The sequence below is a fragment of the Pinus tabuliformis genome, chromosome 6 (genome assembly GCF_031772625.1).
Source record: "Pinus tabuliformis cultivar Carrire ecotype Pingquan chromosome 6, CPIR1, whole genome shotgun sequence".
Taxonomy (NCBI): Eukaryota; Viridiplantae; Streptophyta; class Pinopsida; order Pinales; family Pinaceae; genus Pinus; species Pinus tabuliformis.
The window spans coordinates 1,304,913,276-1,304,935,869 of NC_142292.1; positions in this window are offsets into that span (position 1 = coordinate 1,304,913,276).

Genomic DNA, 22,594 nt, shown 5'->3' on the forward strand with positions numbered 1-22,594 from the left:
TTCACATATGATATAATGTGAATGATTCTTTATGTCATATGCAGAATTCTGTTCAAAAGGATGAGTTGATGCAGACATACCTTGTTGTTGGTCTAGATGCCAAAACTCTATCTTCTCAGGTTCCTTTGGTTGGAATTCATGTTTACTAACATCTTTCACCTCTCTAAACACCACATCTCAGCTGTACACAACCTTCCTTGTTGTTGGCTTCCAAATCTTATAGCCCTTTAAACTATCCTTATACCCAATAAAGATGTACTTTTCAGATTTACTATCCAACTTGGTTCGTTTCTCCTTTGGAACATGTACATATGCATCACATCCAAATACCTTCAGATGTGAAAGAGATGGTTTCTTACCAATCCATACCTCTTTTGGAGTCTTATCCTCCAACGCTAATGAAGGTGATCTATTGACTAGGTAACATGTTGTCTCCACCACCTCTGCCCATAATTCCCATCCTAACCCGACACCACTAAGCATGCTTCTTGCCCTTTCCATCAACGTCTTGTTCATTCTTTTTGCAACTCCATTTTTTTGAGGTGTATATGGAGTAGTCTTCTGCCGTGCTATACCACACTTCTTACAGAATTCTTCAAATTCCTTACTGCAAAGCTCTCCAGCGTTATCTGTCCTCAACACCTTTATCTTCTTCTCTGTTTGGTTTTCCACCAAAGCCTTAAATTCTTTAAACCTGTCAAAGACTTCGATTTCTTCTTAAGGAAATATATCCATGTATTCCTTGAGAAGTCATCTATAAATGATACATAGTACACAGACTTACCCAGTGATGGAACCTTCACAGGTCCAAACACATCACTATGCATAAGCTCTAGTATTTGTTTCGCCCTCTTACCACTAGAGGGGAAACTCACCCGATTCTACTTCCCATTTACACAATTTTCACAGAAATCAAAATCCAGAGAGCTATTACTCATACCTTTTACCATACCTTTAGCATGAAGTATTTGAAGGCCCTTCTCTCCAATATGTCCAAGTCTTTGATGCCACAGCATGGTCTTCTCTCCAGAGACCACTAGAATTTCTGCTCCGCTTTCAAGAACCACATAACTATTGCACTCTCCAAAAATAGTGCTACCTTGTAGCTTGTACAGAGTTCCAGTCCGAACTCCCCACATCAATACCAGTGCTCCTCGAACCATCTTGCAGGTATCCTTCTCAAACACTATTTTTACAACTGCATCATCTAGCTTGCTTACAGAAATCGGATTTTTGGCCAATGCAGGAATATGTAGAACACCTGGAAGTGTTCTAACCCTTCCACCTTGCAACTTCAACTTTAATTTTTCACAACCAATGATTCTAGCCTTCCTATCATCCCCTAAGAAGACATCACCACCATCATATTTCTCATACTCGCAGAACCACTCTCTATGGGGAGTGAAGTGAAAGGATGCACCTAAGTCAATCAACCATGCCTCATGATCTACATGTGTACTTGAAGAAGCCACGTACACATCCACACCTTCATCTGAGGTGGTTTTCGCCTCTACAAAAGGAGCATCATTAGATCCCTTTTCTTTGTCAAGAGATTTAGATTTACAATTCCTTTTGTAGTGCCCTTCCTTTCCACATTTCCAGCACACCACCTTTACAGGTTTTCCGGGAGATTTAGATCCCCCTCTCGATTTATATCTCCCACTTGATGACTTATTTTTGTTTCTGTTCTGGGACCATCCTTGTACAGACAAGACATCACCATTCTGACTCTCCATATTTTTCTGTCTCATCTCCTCCATTAGCAAGGATGAGACTATTTCATCAAACTGTAAGGAAGTTGCATTGCTACCTATTGCAATAACCAGACTATCCCACGAATCTGGTAGAGAACAAAACAAACTAATGCACTTATCTTCATCTAAAATTTTGATATCAACAGACTATAACTGACTTACCATAGTATTAAACACATTCAGATGCTCTATCATTGAGTCTCCATATTTCATCCTCAGGTTATACAACTTTTTTCGCAAGAATAGTTCATTCACCAGAGACTTAGATTGGTACAAAGTCCCTAACTTGTCCCACAAAGCCTTCATCATAGCTTCCCCTGATACATTCAGCAATACTGAATCTGAGACACACAATCGTATTGTGCTCTTTACCTTCTGATCCAACTTCTTCCATTCTTCATCAGTCACTCCCATTGGTTTAGTACTCAGATCTACCACAATCCACTTATATTTATCCACCGACAGATCCTCCATCTTGAGTTTCCACAACTCAAAAATCTGACCATTAAATTTCTCGATCTCTATCTTTCCAACTGCTCACCATCTTCTTTCACCACCAGAATCGATCTCGCAAATCTCCCACTGAACAGGGTCTACCACAGGCTCGAGCAAAACCCCTTAGCAACAAAGGCGTCCCCTTGAAGCCAAAACAACGCTGATACCATATGTAGGTTTTAACCCTGTACAGAAATTACCTGCATATGAATTCTAAGAACAGAAAAATAAATAATGTGAGAACATAACACATAGAACACATATACATAGATATTTTCCCCTGGATCCCAAAACCGGGACTACCAGCTTGATTTTTCATTATGTTCCTTTCAATGTTACAATACATATTTATACATGTCGAAGCATCCAATACCATGGACCAAAAAACCATCGTGTCCAAAACCATGGATCGAAAACCATCACATCCAAAGCCATGGACCAAAAACCATAGGTAGGTTCGCCCAACCTAACCTAGTCATGGAAAGAATATAACACAACCCAACGAAATGTTGGGAAAAACGTAGTCATGGGTATCACTAGTGATTAATTTATGGCTGTGGAAATTGGAAAATACAAAGTAGCAATAATTGGTATTTTATTTATGAAATAAAGGAAAATAGTAGAAAACGAAGGTGAAAGGTCACAAATTTGCATGAGAGGGAAATTGAATGAAAAAATACGGAAAAGGAAGACAATAGAGGCCTCAATGATAAAAAGGCTTTAGAGGATCAGTTCATAAACTTTTGTCAGTTTTAGCTTGGATCTCTCTTCTATTCTTTCACTCTCTCATAGTCTTGCACATTTAGATAAATCTTGGACCATTCTTGGAGCACTTTATAATTCACTTGGATTTGGAGAAAGAAGGCAAAGGAAAGCAGGGAAGTGCAATGGAACAGGTGGATCAACGACTATAGTTGGATTGCTTTGCAGGTAATAGGTTGCGTGTCTGTTTTCCTTTTTTATTTATGGATGCATCGTATATGTATGTGATTATATGGTTATGTGTTGTCATTGGTATGGGGTTTTTCCTAGATTAATAATGGTTTTTAGCTTTTCCTTTCCATTTCCTAGATAACCATGGTGTTGTGGGTTTTTTTCGTTTGATTATTTTTTGATTGGTGCTCATAATTCCTTATAGTTGTGGGTTGGAACAAATTCTATGGAAGCTCTGGAACAACTTGGGTTGAGTTACTAGTCCCTAGAGTCTGGTTGGACAAATAATCTAGAGCCCTAGAAGGTTGTGGGTTGAGTTACTAGTTCCTAGAGCCCTGAACAACTTGGGTAGAGACGAATCTAGTTGGTGTTAGTGATGTCCGACTGTGAGGTGGAATCGCTGCTTGAGGTGGTTTTGCCTCTAGAAGACCTAGTTTGGTTTTTTTGGTTTATTCCATGAGATCCCACATTCATGCTTGGAATATGACATAGGGGTGATTAGCTGATAAATATATTTAGTTTAGCCCAATCTATGGTTGGGTGGTATGTGGAAGTCCTTGACTTGGTTGGTATCTTCATATGTTAATAAGAGTTATTATTCTATTGTGATTCATGTATATTTTTTAGCAATGTGTTGGTGATACTATGGCTAGGCTTCCATGGTTTATATGCTGGTTATTTTCTAGTTATATGTTGTTCATATGATGTGTATCTCCTATTGACCTTTTCATGAATTGTTTAGCTATCGATCAATTGATGAATGTGTGGACTATTAATTGTGGTTCTAGCTATTTAGAAAGGGGATAGGTCCCTCTTGGTGATTCCCAAATGAATCTTAGACTTGTATGATCAGATATGCATTCATGACTTGTAGTTTACATGTTTTCCATGTGTTTGATGAAATTTATGTTATGTTCTAGGTAGTTTAGGTAAATTTTTGCCTTCAAGTTTGTAATTTTAGCCTTGTTATGATGTCATTAATGAATCTGAGAAGTTTAAGGAAGTTATGGGAAGTGGTCTAGAGGTTGACCTAGAATTTAGGCTCAGGTCTTCGGAGGCATCCTTTGAATTGGACAATTTCGGTCACAACCGCACCCAGGTAGGTTTGTGCATGTGGTTGGAGGCATATAAGTGCATGGAGGCCTTGTCATGCATGCAGTTGGGGGTTAAGGTGTGTGAAAAGGAGCCCTAGCTCGAGGTTTGGTCACCTGTGATGGTTCTTTGGCCCCTAAGTGTCCTGTAGCCCTAAGGGATGAGGGGAGTTGTCAGTATATGATCAGTTTGTCAACCCCACTTCCTTAAGTGGATCTAGGAGGTAGGGTCATGTCATAGTAGCTATTCGTCTCATGTTTACCCTGATTGCTGGGTGAAAATAGGTAAATGTGGGAGCGATGGTTACAAGTAGTCTCTAAATTCCATGGTATAGTTGGTTTGCAAGGGGTGGAGATGGTGTAATATTTTGATTCCCTGGTGTTGTGATAAGATTTTGTTATTCCCTAAAGAACTTCTACTCAAGGTCTTAAATCTAGCTCGGGGTTGATAGATGCAAGAAATATTGGTTGCAACTCGTCTAAGGTTAGGTAAAGACTTGGAGTTTCAATATCAATTGCCTATTTATTTTTCTACATAAGATAAGTATTTACTTATGCTTCATATGTTTGAATGATATGTACATGTTCATTGTACTGGTTGAATTCTTAGAATGATAATGAGGAATGGAAAATTCTTGTGTGAATATGGAATGTAGATCCCTGTATTATTTTACTGAGGAAGGGTTGAATTCCTGCATGTGTTTTATGAGCTTGAATTTCAGCGAGCTTCTAGTCCTAATGGGATGGTTAATTTTTATGTGTACTTCATTCAAATTGATATGTCTGGTTGGCTGGCATGTTTTGTTATTGATTTCATTATATGTGCTAAGTATGTGAACCAAATGGAATGAAGGAAATACATATTTAATATGTGATTGGGATTTGGTCGGGTTCCTTGTAAAATTGGTGAAGTGCACTCAGAACATCTTTAAATTTTTTTGGATCGCTAATGGTGCAAGTTTTATTGTTGTCCCAATTTTTTTTGGGAGTAAGCATCTTGTGCGCTTCAATGTAGTTTAGATGATAGCATGGGTATAATGAAATATGGATTCCATGGCTGAGGTACGATGGTAAGGGTATGGGAGATTTTAGATTTCAATTCTTGATCTCACAAATTCTAAGTCTATCTCATTACAAGAAACTAGACCACGAACAATTTGGGCTTGTGTGACATTGGAAGGAAGTTAGAAAAAAGTTGTCTAAGTATAAAAGCTTGAAGAAGAGGCCAAAAACTCTTTATGAGGACCCACTGGTTAGGGCTCAGGTGAGTCGGGATCAATCGATGTAGTCAAGATGGTCTGCCAGATCAATGGTCAGTAGTCAGGTCCAGGTAAGGTCGAAGGTCAGGGAACGGGACCTTGGAAGTGTGCATGAGGGGATTTCTCATAAACAAGTTGACCCCACCTTTCTTAATGGGGGGGGCGAGCTTTTCCATTATGACGTGGCATATGCCACAATGGCATAGAGCTGAGGAGGATCCCTAATGGGTTGGGGTCACCACGGGGGCACCACGTGGGTGTCACGTGGTAATTTTTCATTGGCATGGCCAGAAATAAAGGAGTAAAAATTTGAATGGTTATATCTTTTGATCTGTAAGTCAGATTAAGGTAAAATTTTATATCACCAGAAAGGTATCAATGGGATGAATGTGATGGTGACATTTGTTTCTAGTTTTGAAGAATTAAAAGGATGAGGAGAAATTTTATGTGTCCATTTCCATGATTGGACTATGGAGGTTGGGTCTATGACAATAATTCACTCCTCTTCCCTTAATATGGGCTATGGGTGGTGAAGGGGGTATGTTACAATATTTTTAGAAAGGAATATATAATCACCATCAATCACAAGCCTCTTTATTTTATACACACATATGGAACGTTTTAGAAAAACCTCCATTAGAACTAGTTCACATGCCTTCAACAATTCTATCTAAACATATTGTAGAAGAAAGGAAGCACTAATTTATTCATAGATTGCTTTAAGCAACCTATAATTATGGAACTATCTATTATCCTCAATTTTTTTGAGTATGAGAATTTAATGTGGTCCCGACTATATGGTAACAAAACTAAATTCATTGCTATGTATGATATACTAGTCATAGCTAAACAAGTTTCAGAATCCCCATACCCTCCCATAACCCTTGTCAAGATGAATTTAAGTTTGATTTAGGTCATATTTATGTACCTTCACAAAAATGTGAGAAGATGATTTGGGAGGCCAAATATAGTTGAGTGGTGGATCGTGTTGGTATTGAGAAGATAATGACAATGCAACATAAGTACTTTTAGTGGCACAAGGTTTAATAGGACATCAACATCATATTATATCATTCACTTCATGTGCCATCACTAACCTTGCAATAAAGATGCATGGTCTAGACACTCATGTTCCCACTCCATATATGCCTTGGGAGTCAATTTCCATGGATTTTATGTTAACCCTACCTCTAGAAATCATGGAAATAATCATTTTTTGTGTTTATCGATTAGTTCCCTAGGATAAATTTTTTATCACCCTATAAGAATATTTTCCAATCTATATTTTGAGCATGCTTGGTTTTATTTTGGATTGAAAAAGAGCATTGTTTATGATATGGAAAATATGTGTCTACGTAAGTTTTGGTATGGCCTTTGGTCCATGATTGATAACAATATAACCTAATTGAGTACCTTTCATCCTTGGTTTTATGGATAGATGAAGGTATTCAACATGTCCATTATATATATCATTAGAATGTACAACTCCAAGCATCCAAGTACATGGAATGGAATCTTCTTTATGTTCATCATAACTATGCCAAAACTATTCACAATTGTGTCTAAGTTCCCAACCATTGGCCTCAATTAATGTAGTTTTTCCAATTACGTTAGCATAAGAAGAGTTATCTCATGATTAGTACAATTCATGTACAAAGAAACAAAAGTATGTTGAATTGTTCCAACAAATCCAACAAGAAGTTCACCATATTTTATAGAAATAAAACACTAAATGTAAACAACAACTACATCATCATTGGGTTTTACAAAAGTTTTAGGTTAGTGATAAGGTATGGTCTGACTCATAGAGAAAGCAACTCAAACTTCCTCATAAAAAAAATCAAACCACTTTCATATTGGTCTTACACTATCACCAATGTATGGGTAAGAATTGGAGGTTTTAACCCTGTACATAAATTACCTGCAAATGAATTCATAAAAACAAGATATATAATGGTGAGAACTTAAAAAAATATACACAAATATTTTCCCATGGAACCCAAAACTGGGAAACCCAGATTTATTTTTCATTATATTCCTTTCAATGTTACAATACATTATATACATGTTGAAGTGTTCATAAACCCCTATCCACTAACCTTGGATTAAAACATAAATATAGTTTCCTTTACCGGATCTATGAGATACCATGGGAAAAAAACATCATGCCCAAAACAATTTGAAAAAACCACATACAAACCCATGGGTAGGTTTGCCCACCATCCTTGGGTTTGCCTAACCATTATTGGATCCACGTAAAAAAAATTCTCGGGGCATTTCCTTGGACACCATACAAGGGAGATACAACCCCCTGCGAACCCCATGGCAAGGGGGGCTTCCACCCACCTTGTGACCCCCCTATTGTGCCCCGTGCAACATAAAAACACCTAGAGCTAGTTGTGGAAATAATATAACACAGGCCCAACAAGAAGGTTTTTCCATTTAATCCTCTGCCTTGCTTCACCATAAACCATGTATATAATGAGGGGTTTCTTCCTCCATACTTTCCATGTTTGTTGGATTCCTTAGAGGCATTGGGGCACTTGGAGACTATAGGGCTCAACACTTAATCAAAAATTATAATGGAAAAAATCATGGACACCAAGATGAACGGGACTTGCCAACATGCCATACAACTTTATCATATTGTTAAAGTAGGGGAACCTCTTAACCAAAAAAATTGGTTTATCATGAATTAGATATAATACAAGTTTTCCTCCATGGTACAATTACTTGGTACAATGGGCCATAACTATGGAAGGGGGAATGGCTTCTCTAGGTGGCAACCCAAGGTTGTCTCACAAATGGTCGACTAGAATTAGAGCCTTTATTTTATGGTACATTTTGAATGCTTTCCCATGTGCTTTTGGGGAATTTGTGTCTAATGTTAAGGGTAAACTATTTTTTATTTTTAATAAGCTAAAGAATATATATAATATATCATAGAGTGAAAAGTTGTGATTTTAGTAGGGATTCCCTTCGTCTTGAACAAATAAATGTGTCCAACTTAACATTCCTATTTTCCCCTGATCATATTAGACTTAGATTTGTTGCATTTTTAGAGTTTTTCTTTTATGTTTCTTTGGAATTATTATAAAATTTAGATGTTTCAAACTCTTGCCATAATAATTTTGTGAATGACAATAGCCATCACGTTTAATGTTAGATAAACTACCACTCTTATAATCATTTTTCTTACAAGATCTATTATAATGTTATCACTCTTTCATTCATTAATAAAATTTGGTTTTCATTGCAATATTCCACTTTTAATATTATTCTTTTATTATCTTCATAAAATTTAGTTATTTCATTTTGCATTCAATGCAATTTAGATCATATATATATATATATATATATATATATATATATATATATATATATATATATAGATAGATATAATTACACTTATTTTATAAAACATGGTTTTTGAGTTTTCATTTTTATACAAAGTATATACAAATTAATAAGTTTATCTATTTAAAATAGAACACATTCATCATCTTAAGTATTATTACATATTTTATTATGTTGGACATTGGATAAACCAGCACTCCCCGTGTGTTTCCTGACATGTGCTTAACTGCCTCTCGTGGATATGTTAATGTTGGAAATAATACTGAGAGGGGGGGGGTGAATCAGTATTATCTAGCAATTTAATAAATCTTCCTTATTTGATCTTTGAATTATTTTTGCATGTCAGTACCATAAAATAATGAGCATGAACAAAGAAAAACAGATAGTCACACCAAAGAACACAAGATGTAAGGTGGAAACCCAATGTGGGTGAAAACCACCTGCTGCAATATGTCTCTATCTTCTTTCAAATTAGAAACTTCTTTTACAATGATTTTGTACTGGTGTAGTCCTTTACCAGTACGCAGGCTGCAACCTGCAGAGAGCTACAACTCTCTCTCTCTCTCGTTTTCCAGTCTACTCCTGGAAGGGAGCTATAACCCCCTACTTCTTTTCATAAAGCATCAGATGATCAACAAGTACATAACAGTTACAGTGCACTACAGATATCAGATCAGCAATAACAGAAGTAACCCAGAACACCTTATCAACAGAGAAATTCAATCAACAGAATATCTTAAGACAGAGACGCAGTTTTTTCTTCTGTGGCCTGCGACCAGACGCAGTTAACCTTCTGCTCCCCTGCATCCACACGCAGATATCCTTCTGCTGCGCTGCGTGCCCACGCACTGTTCCTTTAACTGCTCTGCGTTCTGTTGCTTCAGGGACGCATTCAGAAACATTATCGCGCCGCGTCTTTCTGCTACAGGGACGCACCCAAAAGCACAATCGCGCCGCGTCCTTTTGCTTCAGAGACGCACCTGAACCTTGATCGCTCTGCGTCCCCACGCAGATCTCCAGTCACTGAACTGCGTCCCAGACGCACCTGAACTTCGTCTGCCCTGCGTCCCCACGCAGATCTCCAGATTCTGCACTGCATCCCGGCGCGCTTTCCTTTCATTGTACCTGCGTCCCTTCGGGTATGAATGATTTCAAGACCTTAAGTGTAACCCAAGCAGTCAGATCTACAGATCTGATCTTGCGCCAAAGGGATCTCAGTCCTTCAGTAGATTCGCCTTTTAGATCTAGACCAGATCTCACCCAATAAGATATTCAACCAAAGACATACCTAAACCAAATGATCTCCTTTGCTTTATATAGGCAAGCTCCTCCTCAAATCATGGAACAATACCACGAGCTGACACCACAATAACACAATACCATCGGCTAGATACCAAGAGTAAAAAACAAGAAACCCCCACGTGTGCTTTTCTCTGCCTTAAAATGTGTGCACTGGGTGGACGCACCTCCTGAACGGCTGGCCTGCGTCTCTGGACGCGGCTTCTGCATGGTGTACCTGCGGGTACGCACTTTCTGTAAGGTATACCTGCGTCCTCCTTATTTCCTTCAATATTTGATAGCTGATCATCAAATTCTGCTGCTGACTTGAAGAACAGTGACCTGTCACCTGAATGGGTTGCCATCAAGGACAACACTTTAGTCATAATGCCAACAATCTCCCCCTTTGGACTTGATGGCAACCTCACAAACTTCAGCTTCATTCTCCCCCTTTGACATCAAGGGCAAAAGGGGTATGCTCCCCCTAAGAACATGCTCCCCCTGAATATGAACCAGATCTGCAACAAAGAACCATAATCCACCATGAAAGAGATAGAGACATATTGCAGCTATTTCCAAGACCTCCTTCTGACCATCCTCCATAATGCCAACAATGCATTATATGCTCCCCCTGAACCTGTACCATCAATCAGAAAAGATTCAACAACAAGATGATGCATCAACAACCCCCAGCTTTTGCCTGAGGTACTCAAAGGTGTCCCTGGGCAATGGTTTGGTGAGAATATCAGCAACTTGTTCCTTAGAAGGAACATACTCCAACTTGACCTTCTGTTCAAGCACTTGTTCCCGGAGAAAATGATACTTGATTGGTATGTGCTTGGTTTTTGAATGCATAACCGGATTCTTTGAGATGCTGATTGCACTTGTGTTATCACATAAGATGGGGATAGGTGGTGTACAAGTGATTTGAAAATCCTGCAAAGTCTGCATCATCCAAAGAAGTTGGGTGCAACAAGATGCAGCAACAACATATTTCGCTTCAGCTGTAGACAAGGCAATCGAACTCTGTTTCTTGCTGAACCAAGATACCAGTCTGGAACCCATAAAGAACGCACCACCACTTGTGCTTTTCCTGTCATCCACGCTTCCGGCCCAATCTGCATCTGTATAAGCATGAAGAGTAAGATCTGTATCTCTAGGATACCATAAGCCATAATTTTGAGTCCCTTGAAGATATTTGAAAATTCTCTTCACTGCCTGAAGATGAGTCTCCTTCGAATTTGCCTGAAATCTTCCAACTATTCCAACTGCATGCATGATGTCCGGTCGGGTACCTGTCAAATATAGTAAACTTCCAATCATAGATCTGTAGGTTGGTTGATGTACTGCTGCAGATCCATCATTTGCACTAAGACTACATCCTGTGATCATGGGTGTACATACTGGTTTTGCATCTTCCATGCCGTATTTCTTCAAAATCTGTTTGAGATACTTGGTTTGAGATAAAAAGATTCCTTCTTCCTTTTGTTGGATTTGCAAACCAAGGAAATATGTCAGTTCTCCTAGCAAGGACATTTCAAATTCTTTCTGCATGACCGAGGCAAAGCTTTGACTCATAGCTTCTTCGTTGCTGCCAAAAATAATGTCATCTACATACACAACAAGTATTAGCAATTTGTCATTTTCAACTTTTATATATAGATTGCTATCTACTGAACCTTTTGAAAAACCTTGTTGATGAAGATATTTGTCCAACCGGTAGTACCAAGCCCTTGGAGTTTGTTTGAGACCATAGAGAGCCTTTTTCAATCTGCATACAAGATTTGGATCATTTCCAAGAATGAACCCATCTGGCTGTTCAATGTACACTTCTTCTTCCAAGTCTCCATTCAGAAAGGCTGATTTCACGTCCATTTGAAATACTTTGAAGTTTTGAAAACTTGAGAGAGCAAGGAACATTCGGATGGCCTCAAGTCTTGCAACAGGAGCAAAAGTTTCTTCAAAGTCTATTCCTTCTTGCTGCGCATACCCTTTACAAACAAGTCTGGCTTTGTTTCTAATTACTTCTCCATTTTCATTCAATTTATTTTTGAAGACCCATTTTGTTCCGATAACATTCTTATCCTTTGGTCTAGGAACCAGCTCCCAAGTGTTGTTCTTTTCGATTTGCTCAAGTTCTTCATCCATTGCTTTCACCCAACATTCATCTTTGCATGCTTCTTTCACATTTTGTGGTTCAGTAGAGGAGAGTAATGCCAAATAGCTTGAGGCTTCTGCAACTGTTCTTCTTGTTTGTACACCTGCTTCTTTCTGCCCCACAATCTGAGATTCTGGATGATTCTTCTGAACATATCTGGATGGAGTCTTTTCTTCTATTCTTGTTTGCTCCTCTGGCTCTTCTTGAGGTTCTTCTTCTTCCTCATTCTGTCTTTGAGGGTAGCCTTCATCTTCTTCGATGTCTTCATGATGGACTTGCCTAGGAATGTATCCCTTCTCATCAACCACTACATCAATGCTGTCAACAATTCTGCCAAGTATTTTATTGTAGCACTTGTATGCTTTGCTATATGGAGAGTAACCAAGAAGAATGCCTTCATCTGCCCTAGGTTCAAGTTTGCCAAGCTGCTCATCAGTATTCTTGATATAGCATTTGCTCCCAAAGATTTTGAAGTGCTTTACCGAAGGAGTCCTGCCACTCCAAAGCTCATGAGGAGTTTGAGTGCTGTTCACCCGGACATTTGTTTTGTTGAGAATAACAACCGCAGCATGTGCAGCTTCACCCCAGAAAGTTGCGGGAGTTCCTGATTCATCAAGCATAGCAAGAGCCATTTGTTGGATTATTCTGTTCATTCTTTCAACAACTCCATTTTGCTGAGGAGTTCTAGCTGTAGAGAATTCTCTCCTTATCCCATGTTCATCACAGAAATCGAAAAATTCATTTGAAGTAAATTCCCCACCTCTGTCGGATCTGAGGCACTTAATTTTGTGACCTGATTCATTTTCAACCAAGGCTTTGAAGGATTTGAATTTTTCGAATGCTTCATCTTTGTGCTTCATAAGTCCCAACCAGACAAACCTGGAGAAATCGTCAATAAATAATATCAAGTATTCCTCTCCTCTAGGTGTTCTTTTCCTGAATGGACCACATGTATCTGTATGTACTAGCTCAAGAGGCATGCTAGCTGATCCTTCTTTCTCTGGAAAGTTAGTTCTGGTTTGTTTTCCAAACTGACATGATCTGCATATGGTGCTGTCAGGAATTTTGATATCTGGAAGATCGCGAACTGCCTGATATTTGCATGCTTTCCTTATTTGTGAGAAGCTTAGATGTCCCAACCTTCGATGCCATAACCAGTGCTCTTCATCCTTGCTCAGATAGCATTGTTTTTGTCCTTCTTCAAATATGTACAGATTATTTGGAGTTCTTTTGCCTTTGAGTACTGTTTTACCTGTATCAAGATCACGAACAAGACATCCATTCGATCTGAAAATAACCTCGGTTCTTTGATCACACATCTGACTGACACTTAGAAGATTATGCTTCAATCCATCAACATACAAAACATTTCCAGCTTTGACCTTTTCTTTTAACTGAGCAATGCCTTTTCCTTTTATAGTTGCAGGAGTATCATTTCCAAAAGAGACTTTCTTTCCCTTTTCTAGAGCAGAATAAGATTCAAGTTTTTCTTTATCACCTGTCATATGCTTCGAACATCCACTGTCAATGTACCATAGATTTTCCTGTCCCTCTGCATAAAATGCTATTCCACATCTTTCTGTTTGAGGTTCCTTTATTCTCCATGTTTTGGTGCTTGAGGCTTGCTCCTTTTTCTGCTGAAACCTGCTCCTGCATTCAGATTCTTCATGACCAAAGTTATTGAAAATAGAACATTCGACTTCATTTTCAAGAACCGAAAAGTTGTTATAGGTCCTTTTTGTAATCCCTGTCATACTTCTTTGTTTTTGAGCTTCCCTAGTCATGATTGTTTTATATGCAACACATTGAGCTGCTTTGTGACCAAAGTTATGACAAGAAAAGCATTGTCCATTGAAGAAACTTCTGCGGTTATCGAATCTACCAGCCAACTGATTGTAATTTCTATTTTCATCTATTCTTGGACCAAATTGAGAAGATTTTACCTGTGGCTGGTTCACCCTTAAGATGGATTGCCCTTGATAGTTTCTGTTTGTAATTCATCCCTGCTTTACCTGATGATCTTCATTGTTCTTTTGCTCATTTCTTCTTGCTACATCAAGATAACTCTTTGAGGTGGATGCTTGAGAGGTTTCTCCATTGTAGCCCAGACCTGTCTTGTTTAGAGGAGACCACTGCACATTGATAATCTTATCCAAAGTTTCAGATCCTTTGACAAACTTAAGATTAATAGCTTTTGTTTTCTCAATCTCTTTTCTAAGACCGACAATTTCTCCTTCTAGTTTTTCAAGATGTTTTTCCTTTTCATCAATTTGAAATTGTAGAGTATCAATGATCACATTCTTTTCTTCTATACATCTCTTGAGTCTAGTGATTTCATCATAAAGGTTATCCACATCTATAGCATCCATATAATCATCATCTTCAAATGCCATTAATAACTTATATTCATTACCTCGTTCATCTTCATCACTGTTTGATAGACCATCACTATCTTCATGGGTGTAGTAGCTTTTCTTATTTGCACTTTGTTTCTTGTTCCATCTAGCAGGTTCCTTTCCTTTATACTTATAAGGACATTTTGCAGCATAATGACCTACTCTTCCACAAGCAAAGCATTTGAAAGGTAGCTTACCTCTGAACCTTCCAGAACCCCTTTGAAGATTTCTGACAAAATTTGATTCTTCTTCCTCTTCTTCTGGAACATGGCTTGCTTCATAGTAATCTTCTTTGCCTGATGCCTTGAAAGCAGCTTCCCTTCTGTCTGATGGACCTCCCTTTCTCATTTCATAAGCAGTTAGAATTCCATGCAATTGAGACATAGTGAGAATCCGGAGATTTTCCTTTTCTTCTATTGCAGATACTTTAGATTCAAACTTGGGGGATAATGATCTTAGAATCTTTTCAACTACTATAGCCTCTTTTATTTCTTCACCCAAATTTTTCATGCAATTAACATTCTCATCTACCCGAAGAAAATAATTAGCCACACTTTCATCATTATACATCTTGAGAGTCTCATACTGAATCCTGAGAGTTTGAAGTTTAGCTCGCTTTACCTGTTCATCTCCTTCATAGCTCGTGACCATTTTGTCCCATATCTCTTTTGCTGATTTGAAGTGCATTACCTTCATAAATTCCGTTTGGGATATACTTCCTAATAGAGTACTGACTGCTTTTGCATTTGTTTCATACTTCTTTTTCTCAGCTGGATCTGTAGGAGTAGCTGAAGGAAAAGCATAGCCTGTTTCTACAATGTCCCAAACTTCTGTACCAAGAGATTGAAGATATGCAGTAACTCTTACCTTCCAATAATTGAAGTTTGTCCCATCAAAAACCGGTGGCCTGATTGATGCTTCTCTCTCGTAGTTGCTCATGATGAACGATCTACCTTCAAGCGATCAAGCTTCTCTGAAGGACCTGCTCTGATACCAATTGTTGGAAATAATACTGAGAGGGGGGGGTGAATCAGTATTATCTAGCAATTTAATAAATCTTCCTTATTTGATCTTTGAATTATTTTTGCATGTCAGTACCATAAAATAATGAGCATGAACAAAGAAAAACAGATAGTCACACCAAAGAACACAAGATGTAAGGTGGAAACCCAATGTGGGTGAAAACCACCTGCTGCAATATGTCTCTATCTTCTTTCAAATTAGAAACTTCTTTTACAATGATTTTGTACTGGTGCAGTCCTTTACCAGTACGCAGGCTGCAACCTGCAGAGAGCTACAACTCTCTCTCTCTCTCGTTTTCCAGTCTACTCCTGGAAGGGAGCTACAACCCCCTACTTCTTTTCATAAAGCATCAGATGATCAACAAGTACATAACAGTTACAGTCCACTACAGATATCAGATCAGCAATAACAGAAGTAACCCAGAACACCTTATCAACAGAGAAATTCAATCAAAAGAATATCTTAAGACAGAGACGTAGTTTTTTCTTCTGTGGCCTGCGACCAGACGCAGTTAACCTTCTACTCCCCTGCGTCCACACGCAGATATCCTTCTGCTGGGCTGCGTGCCCACGCACTGTTCCTTTAACTGCTCTGCGTTCTGTTGCTTCAGGGACGCATTCAGAAACACTATCGCGCCGCGTCTTTCTGCTACAGGGACGCACCCAAAAGCACAATCGCGCCGCGTCCTTTTGCTTCAGAGACGCACCTGAACCTTGATCGCTCTGCGTCCCCACGCAGATCTCCAGTCACTGAACTGCGTCCCAGACGCACCTGAACTTCGTCTGCCCTGCGTCCCCACGCAGATCTCCAGATTCTGCACTGCGTCCCGGCGCGCTTTCCTTTCACTGTACCTGCGTCCCTTCGGGTATGAATGATTTCAAGACCTTAAGTGTAACCCAAGCAGTCAGATCTACAGATCTGATCTTGTGCCAAAGGGATCTCAGTCCTTCAGTAGATTCGCCTTTTAGATCTAGACCAGATCTCACCCAATAAGATATTCAACCAAAGACATACCTAAACCAAATGATCTCCTTTGCTTTATATAGGCAAGCTCCTCCTCAAATCATGGAACAATACCACGAGCCGACACCACAATAACACAATACCGTCGGCTAGATACCAAGAGTAAAACACAAGAAACCCCCACGTGTGCTTTTCTCTGCCTTAAAATGTGTGCACTGGGTGGACGCACCTCCTGAACGGCTGGCCTGTGTCTCTGGATGCGGCTTCTGCATGGTGTACCTACGGGTACGCACTTTCTGTAAGGTATACCTGCGTCCTCCTTATTTCCTTCAATATTTGATAGCTGATCATCAACTTCTGCTGCTGACTCGAAGAACAGTGACCTGTCACCTGAATGGGTTGCCATCAAGGACAACACTTTAGTCATAATGCTAACAGTTAACTCTGGAAATGCACCCGTTTACTAACATCTGTGGGTTTTGGTGTAATGAAAAGCATTATTCCAACAAGTGGTATCAAATCTAAAGGTCACAAGTTTGAATCACACCCGACTCATGCTGGGGGGGGAGATTGTTGGACATTCGATAAACCAATGCTCCCCATGTGTTTCGTGACATGTGTTTAACTTCCTCTCATGGATCTGTTAACTCTGGCGATATGTCTGTTTACTAAAACCTGCAGGTTTTGGTGTAATGGCAATCGTGATTCCAACATATTATAAACAAATATCTTATAGCATTATATATTGAGGGGGTGGAATTTCTTTACTCTGTAGGAAAAGTTGAATTAGGCTACTCATGGAGCTTAGGGAAAGTATCCAATAAAAAATATGAAATATTTGGTATCCTTCAGGGACTTATATTGGATTTTTCTCTCTCGTAAAGTCCTTCATTGTAATTGGATATTCCAACATCACCATTCGCTATATTGAATTGGTAACATCTAACTTAGACTAAAAATTTCATTAGCTCCACAAACTAATCCTATAAATTTTGTTAGAATTCCCAACCACACAAGTAAAAAATGTTTCATGGGACATCAATACCATAGTCTATAAGTTGGCCAACCAAGCTTTGTCTTTAGAGCTTAGAACTATGAGTATTAAAGGAACAATGAGAGAGGAAATGATTCCATAATACATTGGTAATGTATAATCAATTAATAAGAAATGAGGGAATGTGTTTGATATTCATAGAATGTTGCACTCATAAATAGCCTTGGGAAACAAAAGTTGGATTTAGGTTGAGCTGCTAGCTTGTGGGAAGCGAATGTAGTGGTATCCAATCCAAAGACTTAAATATCTACAATAGGTACTTTTTAATCAAATTTGTGATAATAAGTCCTTGTCAGGTGATGAGAAGGATGTTCTCATGAAAATGGACTTGGTTATCTAGGTTTGGTATGCTCGACATTTCAACCATCCCATGCAAGGTGAATGTAGGAAATTGTTAGTGAAGATACAAACTGTGGTGTAAAAATTAAGGAAACTCAAAGTCTATATAGTTTCAATTATCCCTCCTCCCCATGTGATGCTCAACTTCGGATTTAAGATGTTCAAAGTGATATTTATTATAGGAGTCCCCATTGATATAGATCATCAGGATAAGTTTTGAATCTAGTTTGAAAAAGTTATCGAAACTAATGTCATTAACATAGATTCTAAGAGGGGAAAAATAGATGGAGATAGGAAACCATATTAATATAGTTATATCCTAGGAAGCATGGACATCAAAAAGGGAAAGAGAGCTAGTGGAGGATATGTTGAGCGTGGGAAAGAAATTGACATTTTAATGGTTATTACAGTGTTGGGTAGACATGTATATTGTTTGAAGGCTCAAGTGGAATCATTAACGATTTTTTTTTTCCTTTCATCAACACAAAATTCATGATGCAATTATGGAAATTCATTTCCTTCAACATCATTTTAGACTGTCAAACCCATGTAGTAGGGAGAATCATATAGACATGAACAATGAGTTCCCTTGGCTAATTCACCCCATCCCACTTCAGCCATATTTTATCACCTCATTTGAGTAGCATCAACAAATATATTGATCATTATGGATGAGTAGGAATCCACTTTTGTACAAATTTTGTTGAATGCTTGCAAAATGCTATTACATTTGAGGCCTATATTACAAATTGTATCTTTATATTTTTTTTGGAAACCTTTAGTAGGATAGAGACATAACTAGCATGCTCAAACTGATTTAGTTAAAAATTATTATGTTTCATCTTGTTCCATGATACTATGAATGTACTTTCTTTATGCATTGACACCATTTTTCTAATACAAATTACCCTAGTGCTATTAGAAAAAACAACTTACATAACTATATCAAAATAGAAATGCATTTTCTTGACATCTCTTCACTAGGGGTTAATTATTAGTATTATGCCATCAAGTTTGAGTAAAACTTTTAGTACAAGGGTAGGGAGTTTGGGACTAGAAACTGTCCAACATAAAACAATGATAAATCTAACCCAAAATTATAATAAATAAAAAATTAATGATAATCAACCTTAAGACAAAAATCCAAATATACTTATAATGAATAATAAGGAGAAATTGAAAAAAGAGATAGGAAAGTGGTGTATGTTATGTAACCATATCAAAATAGCATAGAAACATAAGAAAAAATAGATCAATGACTAGATAATAAGCCACGTCAAAGGGGAAACCTCTCTTTACATCACATAAATGAATAATTCTTGGATGATTCAAATGACTAGACCTCCTTGGTGTATATATGAGTGTAAAATGTCATAATATAATTATGACCTACATAACTATAATAATGTAAGGGATCAACAATAAAAATAGTGGGTTTATATGGTGCACAACAATAACAATATGGGGGATACACTAGTACTATAGGGACTTAAGATGCTCCTCTACTTCAAAAAGTGTCGTCCTCAACACTTGAGTATTTTTGGATGCATATATATGAAATACTCATCCTCCCATGTGGAATATTTGGTAGGTAATTTCTTCCACTTAATGAGATACTCTGAAATTGATCGATTCCATGGCTGTCAGATTATTATTTCTATGATTTCTTTAGGCTCCAATATGAGTTTTCCTTCCTTGTCAAGTTCTGGCAATATATTTGGAACTAGGATATTTTCATATATAACCTTCTTTAAGCATGGAAAATGGAAAATAGGGCGTAATTATGAAGACGTAGACAACTCCAATTTGTATTTCATAGTGCCAATCTTTTGCAACACCTTGTAAGGGCCATAATACTTGGGTTAAAATTTATTACCATTCTTAGCTTGCTTGAGGAAACTTTGTTTGTATAATTGTAGCTATAAAAATACCCAATCACCCACATCAAAACTTTTTTCTCTACAAAGTTCATTAGGGGAGTTTTGAGGTCTAAAATGGTCCTCCTAAGGAAATTATCAAATAATAGTGGAAATAATAAAATAAGATTAGATTACATCATCAAATTTTAGAGGGAAAAAAGAAAATTCTATTTTTTCAACTCATATTTTCAACTTATCTCCCTATGGGTTTACTCTAATTTCGAGAAGAAACACTCGTTGGATGAAAAATTTGATTTATCATCCAATTAGTACCCATGTTTCATACTTTCAATGGACTCTGTTACACGAAAAAATGAGAAATACATGAAAAACATGATTGCAATCATGTTTTTTCATGTATTTCTCATTTTTTCTTGTAGTAGGGTCCATCGAAAGTATGCAACATGGGTACTCCTTTGATTAGGAATTAAATTTTGTATCCAATGAGTACTCTTGCTCAAAATTTGAGTAAAACATTAGGGAGATAGGTTGAAAACACGAGTTGAAAAAGTAGTTTTATTATTTTATTATTTTTTAATATTTTTACTTTTTTGCTCCAAAAATGGTGAATCATCCCCCATGGTTGACATCATCATCTTGAATCCTATTGGTTCTTATAAAGTTTATTTTTATTGTACATTTTTCTTAGGAGGCCCATTTTAGACCTCAAAATTCCCCTAATGGATTTTCCTATTGTTTCATTTGATTCTGTGCCAGATTCATGTTATCCTTCGAGAGTTGGAGAACTTGTTGTTGATGCTCGATGTGATCATACAATGCTTGAAACGTAGAATTATCTCTTAAATATGATGTAATGGACAATGGATGTTATCCATAAAGCGCTATAAATGGGGTCATTTTTGTTGTGGTAAGAAAGGAAGTCTTATACCACCATTCTACCAGAGGTAACCACTTGACCCATTGTGTTTGTTTATTAGATACAAAGGAGCTAAGATATCCTCCGAAACATTTGTTGAATATCTTAGTTTTCCTATCAGATTGAGGATGATAAGATGAGTTATGATCTAATTGAGTACCAAGACAAGAAAATAATTTTGTCCAAAAATTTCCAGTGAAAATGGGGTCTCTATCACTTACAATAATCTTTGGGTTTCCATGTATCTTTTGAATTCTTTCCACAAATGATGTTGTGACTGTACTGGCCTTGAAAGGATGAGATAGTGCACAAAAGTGTGCATACTTGGTAATTCTATCACTTACCACCACGATGACACTCTTTCCTTCGAAATTGGGTAAACCTATGATAAAATCCATTAATACCTCCTCCCAACGCAAAATTGGAATGGTTAATGATTGTAAAAGACTTAGGTTCTTAATTTTCTCAACGTTATTTTGTTGGAAAACCAAATATTATTCCATAAACTTTTGATTGTTATATTTAAGGTCATCCGAAATTCTTTCTTGACCTTGTGGTAAGTTTTTAGAAATCTTGAGTGCCCTCCTATAGGAGAGGTGTGTGATTCCAAAATAACCTTCTTCTTGAGTTGGGAGTTCTTACGTAGATATAAGTGATCTTTGTACCATAGTGAATCAATTTTCTAGATAAATGTATCAGATGCATTGGGATCTTGTTGTAACTTTTGAATGAGTGTCTACATCTCTTCATCATTCTTCCATTCATCCCTTGCTTCATTTAACCAATTAGGATGGATAATAACAATGGAACAATGAAATGCTTCCACATCCTCGTCCCTTATTGAGAGTGTATCCGCAACAACACTTTGCTTCCATTTTTTTATATGCTTTCAAAGTCATAACCAAACATCTTTTTGACCCATTTTTGTTTCTCTTCCAAAGGTTATATTTGTTCCAAGAAGTATTTAAGGCTATCATGACCTATTTTTTCCTTAAAGTGTCTTTCCATTAAGTAAGGGTGCCATTTCTTCACAACATGTAGTATTGTAACATTTCCTTCTCATAAATAGGTTTGTGTAAGTACTTTCCCTTGATTGGATGACTTTCAAAATAAATGGTTCTTCCTTCTTGCATTAAAACAACATCAATGCCATTTCCTAAGGCATCACATTCCGCAATAAAGGTTTTTGTGAAGTCTGTTGTAGTTAAGACCAAATCTTGACACATTTCCTCTTCAAGATGTTCTAGGGCCTTAGTTGCTTCTGTAGTAAAATAAAATGCATCTTCCTTAAATAATTTCATTAGTGGTGCTGCTATTTTCCCATAATCCTTAACAAACTTATGATAATACCTTGTCAACTCGAAAAATCCTCGAAGATGCCTTACGTTTGTGGGGATTTTCCATTCCTTTATGCATTTAATTTTGTTAGGGTCTACCTTAACACCCTCTTGAGAAATAATATGACCCAAATATTCCACTTCCTGTACCCTAAATAAAAAATTGGAGGGTTTTGTATACGATTAGTTTTCCTCCAATAGTTTGGGTACCCTATCAACATGTTGAACATGATCTTTCCAAGACTTATTAATAATTAGTATGCCATAAAAAAATACTAACACAAATTTTCAAAGAAAGGGTTTGAAAATTGAATTCATCGAACATGGAAATGTGGAAGGTGCATTAGAAAGTCCAAAAGGA